A 9,134-nucleotide genomic window follows, 5' to 3' on the forward strand; every position below is an offset into this window, starting at 1 on the left:
AGAGGTAAACAATGAACAAAAGAACACTGATACATTACAAAAGTATGTTTTTTATAAAAGTTTTACATTTTATAGATATATATATATTTTTTTTAATTTGCATTGAACTGGTCCTTAACTTGGACAAACACATCAAGAAACCATAGCATACAAATGAATATGTGAGCTTATACATGTATTTGAATAAGCATATGTTTAACAAATCAATATGAGATTAGGCCCCGTTCATGCAGACTCTAAGACATATTGAACAGTTTTCCATATGCTTACTCGTTTGGCAATGAACAGTTGCTTAACTTTGACACACAACTTATGAAACTATCTACAAAAACATGAATATGGAGGTTGCAAATGTGGTTTATGGATAACAGATCAATATAAACTTAGGCCCCGTTCATGCAGACTCTAAGATATACTGAACAGTTGAGGTAGGCAATATGTTAAGGCTCTTTGAACATTTAGTATGTTACATTCCAATGTTTTGTCTTTGAGTAGCATCCCGGCTTGGATTTTTGAGAGTATTTTACAGTTGGGGCCCCGTTCATGCAGACTCCAACTGATATCACAATAAACACTGAAAACAACAAACCAATAATTTAATATATATTATATAGATGTATAAATATATTTACAGATATTTACAAATATGCACACACAAGTATAGACAAACACAGATAATAAACAGTTGGGCCCCGTTCATGCAGACTCCAACTAATAATCAGGTTCACACAATACCCACACTGCAGTGCCACAAATACGTTAAAAATACCCAGAATATTTAACAGCAGACATTGAAAGTTACTCAGGCCCCTTTCATGCGGGCTCCAAGCAACATATACAATGTTTTCCAAAGAGAGTAAGGCTTGTCACTAGCCATGTTCCATGTTCCTTGTTCTAGGTCCGTAAATTACAAAAAAGGTATTAATTGGCCATGACACGTAAAACACAAACCAATAACTTAATATATATGATATAGATATATACATATATTTACATATATTTACAAATATGCATACACAATTTTTGACAAACACAGATAATAAACGTACACCTGCAAAACACAGAAATGGCCAACAACCTTTTTTTTAGTCTCCGTAAAAATGGATTAATTTGGTCAGTTTTCTACGGACTACTTTGCCTTCTTTAATCTTATCCGTCTGCCGCCTTGCTATATGATTTAATCTGACTTTGCAGTACAAGGCAGAAGCCATCTTTACCAGAACATGGACATGGTTAGCTTCAACACACATGTCAAACATGTGGTTGTGCAGCTGTGGGAAGAGATTTTTCTCAGAACACTCAGAAAGCACCTGGTGGACAATTGCTGCTGTTGTTCCTCTTCCCTGTGGAGCCTTTCCTTCATTGGCATTCAGAAGCCGCTGAAAACATCTTTCGGTAACTTGACACACTGAAGTGATGCCTGGTGATGGTTTCTGTAGGCCACCTCTGTTCTTCAAAGTTACAAATGGATGCACAGAGTCAGCTGATGTCAGTGCATGTGAGCAAGGCATGCAGGTGACCTTCTGTTCTATCTTTTTGACAATGAAGCCTGCGATGTATGAGATCGCTGCTTCTTTGTACTCAGATAGATGGTTAACATCAGGAAGGTTAGCAAGGGTGTCATCCTCAGTCACAATCTCTTCCACCGGCTCAATACCCAACCTGCGTGCTATGTTGATATTTGCCGGTGTTGAGTCAAGGATGGTTGTGTTGTCACGAAGAAGACAGTTACCTGTGCCTTTTTTCACCTGGTGCCTTACAAGGAGACACTTGTACGCCCCTCGGAACTGCCTGACATTGGGGTTGTTGTTGTAACCTCCACGCGCTCTGATTGCAGAGAAAAACAGCTCCAAATGATCCTGACTTAGCTTGTAGGTCAGAAGGTATCGACAGGGGGCAGCTGGCTGCTCTACCAGGTCTTCGTAGATGCCAATAACACTTCTCCCACAAGCAATGAAACCACAGATGGGTGTTTTCTTCTGTGTGGCATGTAAAGGAACAAGTTTGTTGTCCTTTCCTTTCACTTTAAGCCCACAGAGAAGGGACTCAGCTTCTTCTAGAATACCGATGGCACGGTGTTTAGTTGCTGGCTTGATGGGTGCTTTGTGTCCTCTTCCGAGTGGGTTTCGGCTGTTAAGGACGTCAAAGGCTGCATGAATTGTGCGCAGGAACTGAACTGTGGCTGCACTTCCAGTAAACTGAGGATACTTAAGCTCCTTTTCGGAATATTCAAGGGCATCTGCCACACTGCTGCTAAATAGTTGGGCTGCAAGATTGACCTTCATTTTCTGATTTCTCCACTGGATGTGCGCCATTTTTAGCTTGTTGCCAAGACGCAAGCCCTCCTTCTCCTGCAGCTTGTGGAGCTCCTCAATGTACTTCCACATTATCTGCTGGCCATCTTCTCTTACCAGAACCCCAACTGTTGAGAAGACATTTCGAAGAAGCTTGAGCATATGACATGGATCCAGGATCACATAGATCTTTTGTGTGTGATCCTCAGGATGGAGAAAAAATGATCTCATGTAAAAAATGTCCAATTTGGCACCAAGCTCCCTGATCATGGCAAAGTTTTGGGAGGGTCCATCGCATGTCAAAGAGATAACCCTTACTCCAATTGCATGAAGCCTAACAAGGCTCTCTCGGATGAGGTTTGCTCTCTCGGTTCCAGTCATGCTATTTATGAGGAAGTAAGCAATGGGGATCTTCCAAGACTCGTTGATTGCAACAACCATAAGGACCAATGCTTGGGTTGCAATCACATTTTCAATTTCTCCAGAGCCAATGTCAACATACCCATGAATTTGGTCCCCCCCAAACTCAGTTTGCTTATGGATGTACATTTCATCCATCATTAATGAGCAAACTGTGTCTTTCCCTGCTTCTTTCCTTTCAGCAACATGACTTTTTAAAGCTGTGAATGCAGCAACAGTAAATCCAGGATCTGCCGAGATGCTACTGTACCATTTTCGAATGGTCTGAGGATGAGGCAAAGACAAGTGAAACTTCTCTCTGACATAGTCATAGGCCTTTGGAGAGTAGAAGTGCAATGTGGTGGCAAATTGCTTCATGTTTTCAGAAAACACTGACTTCTTCTTTTTTTGTATTCTCTCAAAGACCTCTCGGGGAACCTCATCAAGACCATCAAGAAGAGAGGCACAGTCAGTTGAAATAAGGAGTTTCTTCTGAAGTACTTTTATTACACCTGCCAAGGAAGAAACTCGTGCCTTCAGTCTCCTTGTCTGCTGGGCCTTCAACCTCAGTTTTTTGCGAGCTGCGCATAGCTTAACCTCAACTTGGGAATGTATTCTTTTTAGTGTTTTTGGAGACTCAGAAATAATGTAGCAGTGATCACTCAGAGAGCCGCTAGCCAGCTGTGTTGTAATGGTGTAAGAGTGAACAGAGGCTGAGTCTGCCTGTTTTCCAATTTGTTTTGTTTGTTGGCTGCTGCTACCCAAACCAACATCCTCACAAGCATTGACTGTTGGAATGTCATTATGCTCGAGATGTTGAACAACGGCTTCTTCAGGTGTGTCTTGTATCATAATGATATTGCTCTGATCAGCAGCAAGACTGTTTTCACCACTACCATGGTCTACATCTGCAACCTCCTCATTGCTATTGACAGTAGAACTAGGAGTGTCACTTACCTCGTCATTATTACTCACCCTGCTTTTCCTTCTAGGCTGTTGTTCTTTGCCATTGGTGAAATAGAAAATGGTGGGCACTGCAGTGTTTTTCAGGCATCTCCTTCCCTAATAAAAATAATAAACAAAAACACATAAAATAACTTTTTGAGGTCTGTAGATATTCAACTTTCTTTTGAATAATGTTGTTTTAAATTTAAGAGTGCATTATAAAAGACAATAGAGGGCCAACATGTTAACTATGCAGTTAATCCATTCAACAATTACGTGTTTCCAAGATTCAGATTCAAAGGTTTTATGTCATATGCACATAAGCTACAGTGTAGGAATGGCAATGAAAATCTTCTGTCCCGAGTTCCTCCAACAATGCAACATAGTTATATAAGACATAAAACAAAAGAAATTCAAAATTAAATTAAGAATAATAAATTAGTGCAGGCAGAAATCTATATACACGTAAATATAATAAGACGTAAACAAGAACAAAATGTAAAGATAAATATTGTATAGTAAGATGAAATTAAATCCTTTTTTTTTTTACAGTGATAGCTATTAAGATAAATAAGTTATAAGATGACAACAGATGAATGAATGATGCTATTAAAATAATATAAAAAAAGGTAATATAATTCATCTGTTTTTAACATAGAGTATGTGGGGGGAAATGGCAATTCTCTATCTATGATAAAGAGTCTTTGCATAAATTGAAGAGAAATGTGATGGTTTGCAAAACAATTCGATTTCTATGTTTCTATACTGACAAAATCTTAATTTGGCCTTTAATCAAAAGAACATTACTCATCACTGATGTGCAAGCTGTGCCATAACAATTATTTTGCATTGTATGATGTATAAAATGTATTTAATTAGTAACAACAATTTACACCTACAAATTGAACCATAAAAGTTTTTTTTTTTTATAAAAAGGATCTGTACCAATGAGTCAGTGCTGAAGTGATGACTCTCAAAGTGTTCACTGCACAGGCGAGAAGAAAATGTGGGGGTCCATTTATTTCTCCGGATGTTCAGCACCCACTGGTCCAGCCTGTCTGGATCACCTAAAGGAAACCTTTATACAAAAATACATGAAAAGTTATATGCTAGGTGTGTAGGGTTACAGACTGCTTAACAAGCAAAACATAGAACTTAAATTAGTGATGCAATGCTGAAATGTAAAAATGTGAAAACATAGGTGTTTTAACCATCCTATTGTCTTAGTTTTCCCCCCCTTACTTTGGTGTTCGCGGTCAAATTTGACCGGTCCTGTTTTAACTGCTATTACATTAACACAAAAACCATTAATCATCACCACATTTCATTTAACACTCTTTCAAACTGTGGGGGGATGGGCACATAAGAGCGGGAAATGTATCAAATTGTTCTGTGTGTGTTTGTGTGTGGCAAGTGTGATTCACATGGGGGGATGGGCACATAATGGGGGGGGGGGAAACACATCTAGTGTGTGTGTGTGTGTGTGTGTGTGTGTGTGTGTGTGTGTGTGTGTGTGTGTGTGTGTGTGTGTGTGCGTATGCGTGTGCGTGTGCGTGTGCGTGTGTGTGTGTGTGTGTTTTATCCTTTATATACACAGTCTATGGTTTTATCTGATCCGGATGGTTACCAATTCCTTTTCTTTATGGCGGTCATTTTGGACCGGGAACACCATGGGTGTTACAAAGTTGACTAAATCATCCAAAATTCAATGAAAGTGGTGATCAGTATATGTTCAACTGTCTACTGTGAAGGATATCATAAAGCCTTAATGCAATCGAATGTAAAACAAAAAAGTTATGATTGATGAAAGTAGTAAATCGGTCAGATTTGACCCAAAGACAACACAAGGGTTAATGCCATATTCACTTAATAACGCATGAACAACTTTTACAAATATTTTCTATATAGTCTGTGTTGGTAAATGTCATCTAGGTTGCACATTTCCTGCTGAAATACATGCATGGGCCTACCAAGTTACTGCGTGGCACTTTGGTTTTGATAAAACAGTGTAGTTCCACTATATAAACGTTACATTCATAATCAAACGAGACAATCTGCAAGATAAATAGCTATTTGTTGTTATTCTTAATGCTTGTCATTCACACGTTAAGAAAATAAAATAAGTACCGATACATAGCAGAACAATTGTGGCGATGTTCAGCTTAATAAGCCTTGTTCAACATCATTTATTTAGCTAATACTACAGCGGGCTGCAGGCGAACCAAGTCCGCGTTTCGCTGCATTCCTTGATCTCCAGTTATAACGCCGGACTCCCCTGCTGGCCGAAGCTAACGGAGCCGCAGGGACTAGCGCGTCCCGGCGGTTCCGTTAGCTTCGGCGGCGCGGACTCCGGCGGCCACCACTGGGATAATTGGGTCCCCTTTTAACATTTGCTCCCGTTTATATATACATACATGTATAAAGGGTTACGTCCTTAGCTGGCTAATAAGCTACATAACAAGCTAAGCTAACAAGCACACAAACACCTGCTAACAGGGTTAACATGTATAATATTATAATTTTACTCACCGAAAAAAGCTGAGAGTAGACTTCTTGGAACTTCTGTTAGTACATTCAAGCGCACAGCACGACTTTTTAATTGTCTGGTATTTGTAACAATATTCCCTAAAAGGCACAATCACCACGAACACGGTCAAGTACAGTAACTACAACTAACTAACGTTGTAGCCTCTATGGTTGTAGCCTAGCAGAGTGGACAAGTTGCTGTTAGCTGACAGTGAGGCACGTACCTGTCACTCAATGTGACCACGCCCTAATTTATGCAAAAACTTTAAGACCTAATATAAATAAAAGGGTTGTGTTAGAAAACAATTCACTCACAGATTCATAATCATGAAGGTGGAATCTAACTATATTCATAATAATATTTATTGGATCCATGGGTAGAAACATGTTTTTTTAGGCTGTGAAATTGGGCATTTTAACATTGGGGTCTATGGAAATTGCTCCTTTCTGCAGTCAGCGCCTATCGGCCAATATATGAACTGCAGTTTGTGGCACTTCCGCATTGGCGTCCCGGCTCTTCCCCAGAGTTTGCCGCTTGGTTCACACCGGAGTACTTTGGTGTACTTTTCCCACAATAGTTCATCAGAACTACGATATATTTGCGTTCACACCAAAAAGCCCCAGGAACTAAAGTAGCTCAAATGAGTTCGTCCGACCCGCTTTTCAGTCCCTGCTAGAGAGCAGGGACTGTTGTGGGAGAAAATAGTTTGTACGTCTGATTGGCTGTGCGGAATGCAAACCACACCCGTTTGACTCTGAATTTTTTTTTGGAAGCGGCCATTGTATTTGCTCGCTTACCCGAAGAGATTACTTTTGTGAAAGCAGTTATTATAGCAACACTAAATAAATCATCGGAGCGGTGGAATTGATGAGGATGTCTCGGCGCTTCTGGCGATTTACTCGGAGGACGCGAAGTGCGGCATTCAGAAGCTTCTACTGAATGCAGTTTCTGTGGATCAGCAAAGTTAGCAGACCTGGCAAAGTCATGTCGTGACGACTACGAAGGTAAAATAAAATACATGCACTGCACTGTTTTAATCTGCACAATACTGGTCTTAGATGTACTTTTATTTGCTCAGTAGATCGAGCTAGCCATGCTAGAACTTGCTAACGTTAGGTCCAAGCTGGCTAACAACATCTAGCTAGCTAGCTATTCTCAGCCGTGCCCGCTATGAACACGTTTTGACTTGTGAATAAGTGTGCAATGTTCTGTAATTTGCTTCACTAACTCATGGCACTAATCGTGTGTTTCAGGCGAGGTGTTTCTCTCAGGATTAGAAACTAGTTTTCCCCTCCGGGATAAAACGATAATATAACGTTAGCAATTAGCATGCTAGCTGGACATAATGCTACCTCTGTATTGTTACCTCTAACAATACATTGTAGTTGCTATAATTTCAAGTAGTTTGCAACATTCATTCTACATGTTAATGGTAAAAGCTTAAACAGTTGATTACCTGCATGCCACAAAGACTGATGTTCTAATATTTTTGCACATTTAAGTAGAAATGTAATTGAAATTCTATTTACTGCCTAAACATTGTTCCTTGTCATAGTATTATCCTAAATAGTTTGACCTTGTTTCCTCAGAAGGCTTCTCAGACTACATGGAGGATCCCTCAGAGAAACACAGTTTCCACGTTCAGTTCCCCCCCGCTGAGAGTAGGCAGCTCCACACCCTGCGCCCGGTCAGCGGACACCATCAGGACTACTATCTGATCACAGAGGATCCCATCCTGACCGCTGCTGTCATACTGCAGCAAACAGGAGGGAATGGAGGTGAAAACACACTTTATACATTTAGATATGTGGAGCACAAAGAAAAGCATTGCTAAAAAACATTTAGCAGCTAAACTGTGGATAACAAGTAAACCACATTGGTTTGTTATTCAATATTCAAAAGCTTTTTGAATCATTACATGTCACTTGTTAGACGCTTTTATCCAAAGCTTACATACTCAATACTGTGGGCAATCCCCACAGGAGCACTTTGGGGTGAAGTGTCTCAGGGACACAACAACATGCTGACTGCAGTGGGGTTTGAACCTGTGCTCCCCTGATCCGAACACCAATGCACTTATCCACTGCGCCACACGCCTCCCTATCATGTCCTGAGAGCCCTCCATCCCCCAATTGTTAGTGCCTTCACCATTTAAAATGTTAATAGTCAAATCAAAGGTGTTCCCCGTGTTCCTCCTGTTGTGTGCCTGCAGAGACAGACTCAGAGGTGGAGATCGCCCACAGTGATGACTCTGACGTGGGGGGGCTCTCTGTTATGGGCTGCTCCCCTTCCGGTATTTGGACAATGTTCTCTCGTTGTTGCTATTAAACTGATCTTGTATCTTGCATATTTCACCTTAGGAAAGTGGGCACACGATGACAGCTTCCTTGACACCATCATGGCGATGGACCGCCGTGCCATGGTCAGCAAGGAGAATGAGGACCTGCGTGCCAAGGAGATGCACGACGAACGGCTGCTGCATTCACACAAGGCCCAGGAATCGAGGTGGAGCAACAAAATACCTTTCAGGCTGGGCTTCTGGCAGTGCTAAGCGAGCTGATTAAATCCAACAGGCCTTCAATACAAAAATTAAGAAAAACTTGTCGTTGATAAACTGTACAATGACTTGTTGGGAGGTGTGTGGTGCAGTGGTCTGGTGCGTTGGTGTTCGGATCAGGGGAGCACAGGTTCAAACCCCACTGCAGTCAGGATGTCGTTGTGTCCCTGGGCAAGACACTTCACCCCAAATTGCCTACACCTGGGACAGTTAATTTTGTATTATTGTGATTATATATATATATATATATATATGCCACTGTTATTAATACTGACACCTAACTTTGCACTAAGGTGTGTCTGCTGCTGAGCCTACCTATTGTTATTATATATATATATATATATATTGCCACTGTTATTATATTGTGTTGATACTACTGACACTTATTGATCTGCTGCTGATAAATAAAAGA

The sequence above is a fragment of the Trematomus bernacchii genome, unplaced genomic scaffold (assembly GCF_902827165.1).
Source record: "Trematomus bernacchii unplaced genomic scaffold, fTreBer1.1, whole genome shotgun sequence".
Taxonomy (NCBI): Eukaryota; Metazoa; Chordata; class Actinopteri; order Perciformes; family Nototheniidae; genus Trematomus; species Trematomus bernacchii.